Raw genomic sequence first — 6606 nt, 5'->3', positions numbered from 1 at the left:
CAGGACTAAGCATTCCCTTTTGTGGCCCCTCTGCCTCTGGACAATGTGACCTTCACCCATTAATTGGTCTCCTAATCCTTGCTGTCAGAGGCCATCGCTGGAAGTTGTATCGGAGCTGTATTTCCATCTACTATACCGAAAAAAGGGGCCACCTCGTAAGTCAAAAGTTCCACGACTTGAGCTAAATCGCCGGCATATCTACCTACAATGGTGATGGTTGCGTCAAAAATTATCGGAAAAAAAAAGAAAAAACCGTATGATGATGTTCCTTCTGAATTTTTACATTTTTTATTTTCTAATTTCCACAGATATGTTTACACGAGACTGGTATAATAAATTTGATTTATTTTAAAAGAAATAATGATGGATTGTGAGTCAGTATATATTAATAATGTATCATAAGTTGGTTTTAATAAACTAATGGGGCACCTCCTGAATCAACGGCTCGGGTGTCGCACGGAACCGTATGCATGATATCAATATTCCCAAGCCATGCGCGTGCATGGGGCAACTTTTTTCATGTGACTCAGCAACCATACCTAACGTTGCTTGGCATGTAAATTTTATGTGATCCATTCATCTTCTCATGCTCATGCGATGCCTAATGTAGCAACTTCTGAGTCGATCAAAAGCCAGTGCATTACACAAATCATATGCATCATAATATCATATCAATCTTCTTATGCCATGCACAGGGCAGGAGGAATTTTTCAGGTGACTTAGCAAACACTGCCTACTATTTCTTGGCATGCAAATTTCATGTAATATATTCTTCTTGAGATTTTTATCAGTGAAAAATAAATCTTATTGAGATTCTTCAATTCTGAGACTGTATGGAAGTTGTGGTAGAAGTGTTGGAAAATTGAAGATTTGGTTATTACCTTTGTATGGTGGTTCCCGAACTTTCTACTAGTCTAAACTCATTTAGCTAGCCTTTTTTTTCTTTGAACCAAGTTTGTTAATAGAAAAGATAGAGCTATTTCAATTTCAGAATATGCAGAAATTGTCCCATATATGAAAATTTGTAGCATTGGATGATCCTGATAAAGGATCTTTGCATTCAGATGTATATGATTTGAACATTTGATCTTAGCTTAGCCAGCTTGGTCATCTCCAAGTTGTCTTTGCATTAGCCGATCGAGTCCCCAGGCAAAATTTAGTCTACAAAATTATTTCTAACATTCGGTGCTTGGTAGAGTTAGGCATAATCATGCAAAAACACTTCAAGCCAAGATGGGGTCAGTTTATTATGTTCTGTTCGATCAAGTTGAACTAGTCTGGGTTTTTTGACTGGGTAAATATAGCTAATTTTCTTCTCTAAATGTTGGTCCACTATGGAATGATCTGGCTATTCCTACTCCAGCCCAACCCACAATGGGAGCTTTCAGGCCCTATAGCATTGTGACATGCATGCAGCCAAGACAAGTAGTCCTTGGTTCAAAGTTTTACAACAATAATCTATTCTGGTTTTGGGCTCCATGGAAAACCTAAACTCACTCATTTCAGATCCTAAAGGTTCGATAAAAAGATCATGTAAAATAAACAATTTATGGAATCCAAATATGGTACAAGGCCATATGCTCCAATGACATGCACTACACATGTGAAAAAACGAAAGCCAAAAGAATCTCGTTTCACATGCATTAGAAATCACCTTGATCATATTTGATCATCGATCCAAAAACAATAACACATACATCCTTTGCTTGGAAGTTGGAAATTACTTGATATCCTACCTCACCCTCCCTTGGTTGGGTTGATTAGTGCTCTATATTCTCAGCCTTTTTTGTTGCATCCAACCAGCTTAAAAATGAGTGACAGCATAAGCTGGCTTATACATTGATCACAATTCCTAGCAGCATTGTTTACCTACATTCAGCAGATGATTTATTGTCGCATCGGTAGGCTAAAGCTATTGACGAAATCTGGTAGGTTCAGCTGGAAAATAATGCAACATAAATCACCTGATTTAGGCTAAAGTTCCGGCACACCGATACGCAACGCGATTACAAAAACTCTAATCCAATACAATCCGACTTGTATTCTGGTCAATCAATCTCAAACTTTACAGGGTCCATAGCTCCCAACCTAAACAAGATTCAGATCAATTTTATTAGGGGAGATCATGTCGGTTCTGGTCAAGCCCGATTAGATCAGGTTAAGCTATATGGGCTTGTCTTTAGAAGGATATATAGAAACCAGAAAATAGTTGATCAGACATTAGGTAAGAATTAGGTTGAGTTTGAGCTGGTTGGGCTTACTCGACCCTTAATTAATGAGCTGGAACCAACCTAAATGTAGATGGCCTTACACTCACCAACCCACATCACCCTTTAGAGCAATATATTTAGCTTGAACCGGCCCAAAATTCACAGCTAGCAGCTGAGGCGCCACTATCTTCCCTGGCTGGTAAAAGCATTCCCCTCTCCTTGTTTGATTCCACGTCAGCAAGTAAGCATGCAGATCGCCTGAACTAATTCAGATCTACCATTAATATATATGAGACTGTGAGAGTTGAAGATTTGTTTAATCCAAAACAAATTAAGAGGACATGCACCCAAACAATTAGATTTTTTTCCCGGGAGTTCGATCCGAAATTATGTCCATGACCACTCCGGCATGTGGTTCATCACTCCGTCAACTTGCGCGAACATGGGGCCATACATTAGGATTATTTCCTTTTTTCAAATATATCATATAGGCAATCTATTTTTTCCGATATACATAAGATGCAACATAATATAGACTGCCAAAGAATCTTTTCAAGTTCAAAGATGAATCTCTGTCCTAAATTTTTCGCTTGATAGTCTATTTTTAGCTGTCTCTATCAACAAGCAAGTTTAATCAAATATAAGAATAAAACTTAAAGATTACATGTCTTTTTGAATTGTTTTGGTAGGTTCATGTACCTTGAAATATCACTTAGCAACAAAGATCCAATCTTCTCAGTTGAAAGTATTCTCTCTAGCAGTCCAAAATCCGTCAAGCTTTTTCTTCATGTTTTTTTCCCCTCCTCTACTTCGTACTCTATGCTTCTCCGCAATTCTGGAGTACACGAGAGAAGGCGAGAAGCCCTCCAGCATTACCTGTATGCCCTTAATTTTTCATGTTTTTCTCGTGCAAAATTTTTGGAGTTTGGTCCAAAAGAATTTTTCCCTAACTTTTGGCACTCTTTTATGCGCGTGTGCCTTCCCACTTTTTGTTCATCAATTTTTTTTTTTTTTTTTTGGGGTGCATAGTTTATGTGGTTGAGCTAGACATTCAGGTCCAACATGATATGTTTTGGCATGATTTGCTGCTAATTCTTCCATATTTAACACCAGCCTTCTGAAAAAGAGGAGGTCGTGCATTTGAATTTGTGTAGCTTTTGGATGGTGATGTTGATATGCAGTAAAGATGGAAAAACAAATGGGCATATCTGAGTGCCGACACTAGTTTGCTTGGTCGCAAGGTGAACGAGTAAATAATGTCTAGAATTTGACAAACAATATTTAAAAATCATGCAAGATAAATAATAGATGTTGGGGAATACCCACCGACCGACCGATCGACGTCCGGAGGGACCGACCGATGGCCGAAGGGACCGACCGACCGACCGACCGACGGCCGGAGGGACCGACCGACCGACTGACAGCTGGAGCGACCGACCAACGAATGCCATCGCCGGCCGAATTAACGGCCCACAACCGACTGAGGATGTGTCGGTCGGGCATACTTGTCCCGACCGACTGAACCTAGAAGTCTGTTGGCCGACTCACGCAAGACTCGCCGACCAACAGAGGGGCTCGACGCCACTCAGCTGGCCACCGACCTAGGGTCGGTCGACTCCTCCGATCGCCGTACAGCCGCCAAAGCTTGTCAGTTCTGACAGCAACATGCGGCACGGCCACCTAGGGGCATTGTCCCGCCGGGGGCATTGTCAACCCTAGTGATTTGACAGCCCCACGGTGACATGACACTTTCACGGCGACTCTGACAGTCTACAGTGAGTTGACAATTCCTCAGTTGTCCGCGCCATTAATGACGGCGCCATACCGTGCTCCACTATATAAATCGGGGAAGGCAACAGTGCAAGGGATCCCCCCCCACTTCTCGACTTCGAATCCACAGGCTCGCTCCTCTCCCTCTCTCTCTCGATTGAGCTCTCTGTCTTCATTTCACTGTTGCCCAGTCACCTCTCTGACTTGACCGTCGGAGGATCCCCGTCGGAGCCGCCTCCGGTCAGTGTGGACTTCCCTTTTTTGCAGGCGCACGTTCCCCGGCGATCAGACGGTGAGGCGATTGGCCGCAACAGATTGGCGCGCCAGAAAGGGAGAAACGATGACAAAGACAAGAGCCCAGCGATCGAGGATCACCGGGTCGGCGAGGCGCTCTTCCCGTCGGGAAGAGGCCTCCCCGCCACCCTCAGCGGCGGAGCCTAGCTCTCCACACCCCGCGGTGACCACGGAGGCGCAGATCGCGGCCATCGTACGGCAGATGACCGTACTGACGGACGCGGTCAAGAGCCTCCAGCAACAACCGGCGGCCCGTCCGATGCCCTCCAGGAGCAGCCGCCGACGCCCGCGCCGATCCCCGTCGCCTCCGCGCGAGCGCCTGCAACAGCGCTCCCACGGAGAGGAGGAGGGACGGCCATGGCGCGATGACCGACGATCCCAGCAGGCCCCCGACCGATAGTCGGGTCTCGCCACCCTGACGAATCCAAAAGTCACCCCGGCAACAGACTCCAAGGCCGGCACGTCCCAGGTACGATTCCTACACTCCTCTCTCCGCTCCTCGTGCACAGATTCTAATGGAGATCGAGGGGGAAGAATACCTACGACGGCCTCCGCCTCTGAAGGCAAAAGGCCTCGATCGTCGGAAGTACTGCCGATTTCACCGAGGCCACGGCCACAACACCGAGCAGTGCATCCAGCTTAAGGATGAGATCGAAGCTCTCATCCGTCGGGGGTATCTCGGTAAATTTTGGAAGAACCCGCCGACCCAACCAGTTGCCGATCGACGACCCCGGCCGACTGAAGAGGCGGCGACTAATCAGCCGACGGCCAGAGTCATCAACATGATCTCCAAGCGGCTGGGCCCGGGGACGTTTGCGGGAGGGGAGCCGACGAAAAAGCCACGCCCGGACGACGTAATCACTTTTACGGAGGAAGACGTTCGGGGCATCCAAACTCCCCACGACGATGCTGTTGTTGTTTCGGCAACAATAGCGAATTATGATGTAAAAAGAATTTTTGTTGATAATGGAAGTTCGACAAATGTTTTGTTTTACTCGACCTTCTCTCGGATGCAACTGTCAACCGACCGACTTAAGAGGGTCTCTATGCCCTTGATCGGCTTTGCCGGGGACGCTGTCACGATGGAAGGAGAAATTACCCTGCCTGTGACGGCCAGCACCGAACCGCGACAAAGCACGGTCCACTTAACTTTTGCAGTCGTCCAAGTGCCTTCGGCCTACAATGCCATACTTGGACGATCCGGACTAAACGCCCTCAAGGCAATCTCTCGACGTACCATCTCCTCGTTCGGTTCCCGACCAAAAACGGGGTCGGGGAGATGCGCGGGGATCAACAGCTCGCCCGACGATGCTTCCAGATCTCCGCTCAAAACGACGAGTTGAAGGGCTCCTTGACAATCGACAAGCTGGACCAACGGGAGGAGGAAGAGCGGGGATTGCCGGCCGAGCAGCTCGTGGCGATCCCGATAGCGAAAAATCCTGACCGAAAGGTATGGGTCGGGTCTCAATTGCCCGACCCCGAACGACGACGATTGACGGAGCTGCTGACGGCCAACGCCGACATATTTGCTTGGTCGGCAGCCGATATGTCGGGCATCCCCCCAGAGACAATAACACACCGACTCAACATCGACCCGACGATGAGGCCGGTGAGGCAGAAGAAAAGGTCCTTCGCTCCAGAGAGACAGAGGGCCATCGACGAAGAAGTAGACAAGCTACTCGAAGCGGGCTTCATCCGAGAATCCACGTATCCCGATTGGCTCGCCAATGTTGTCATGGTCAAAAAAGCCAACGGGAAGTGGAGGATTTGCATCGACTATACCGACTTGAACCGAGCCTGCCCAAAGGATAGCTTTCCACTTCCGAAGATCGACCAGCTGGTGGATGCGACGTCCGGATTTCGACTGCTCAGCTTCATGGACGCCTTCGTCGGATACAACCAGATCCGGATGGCGCCTGAAGACGAGGAGCATACCACCTTCGTGACTCCCAAGGGCCTCTACTGTTATCGAGTGATGCCCTTCGGACTGAAGAACGCCGGCGCCACCTACCAGCGACTTGTCAATAAGGTCTTTAAAGACCAGATCGGATGCAACATGGAAGTGTACGTGGACGACATGCTGGTAAAAAGTGCGCAGATCCCGGATCATGTTCAGGATCTCGAGGAGACCTTCCGCACTCTACGACGACACCGAATGAAGCTCAATCCGACCAAGTGTGCTTTTGGGGTGACCTCAGGGAAGTTCCTCGGATTCCTCGTTTCTCAGAGAGGGATTGAGGCCAATCCTGAGAAAATAAAGGCGATCCTCGACATGCGTCATCCGAACACCAAGAAGGAGGTCCAACAGCTGAACGAAAAAATCGTCGCTCTT

The sequence above is a fragment of the Elaeis guineensis genome, chromosome 3 (genome assembly GCF_000442705.2).
Source record: "Elaeis guineensis isolate ETL-2024a chromosome 3, EG11, whole genome shotgun sequence".
Taxonomy (NCBI): domain Eukaryota; kingdom Viridiplantae; phylum Streptophyta; class Magnoliopsida; order Arecales; family Arecaceae; genus Elaeis; species Elaeis guineensis.
The sequence above is the reverse complement of the archived record's forward strand: the minus strand, read 5'-3'. Positions refer to the sequence as shown.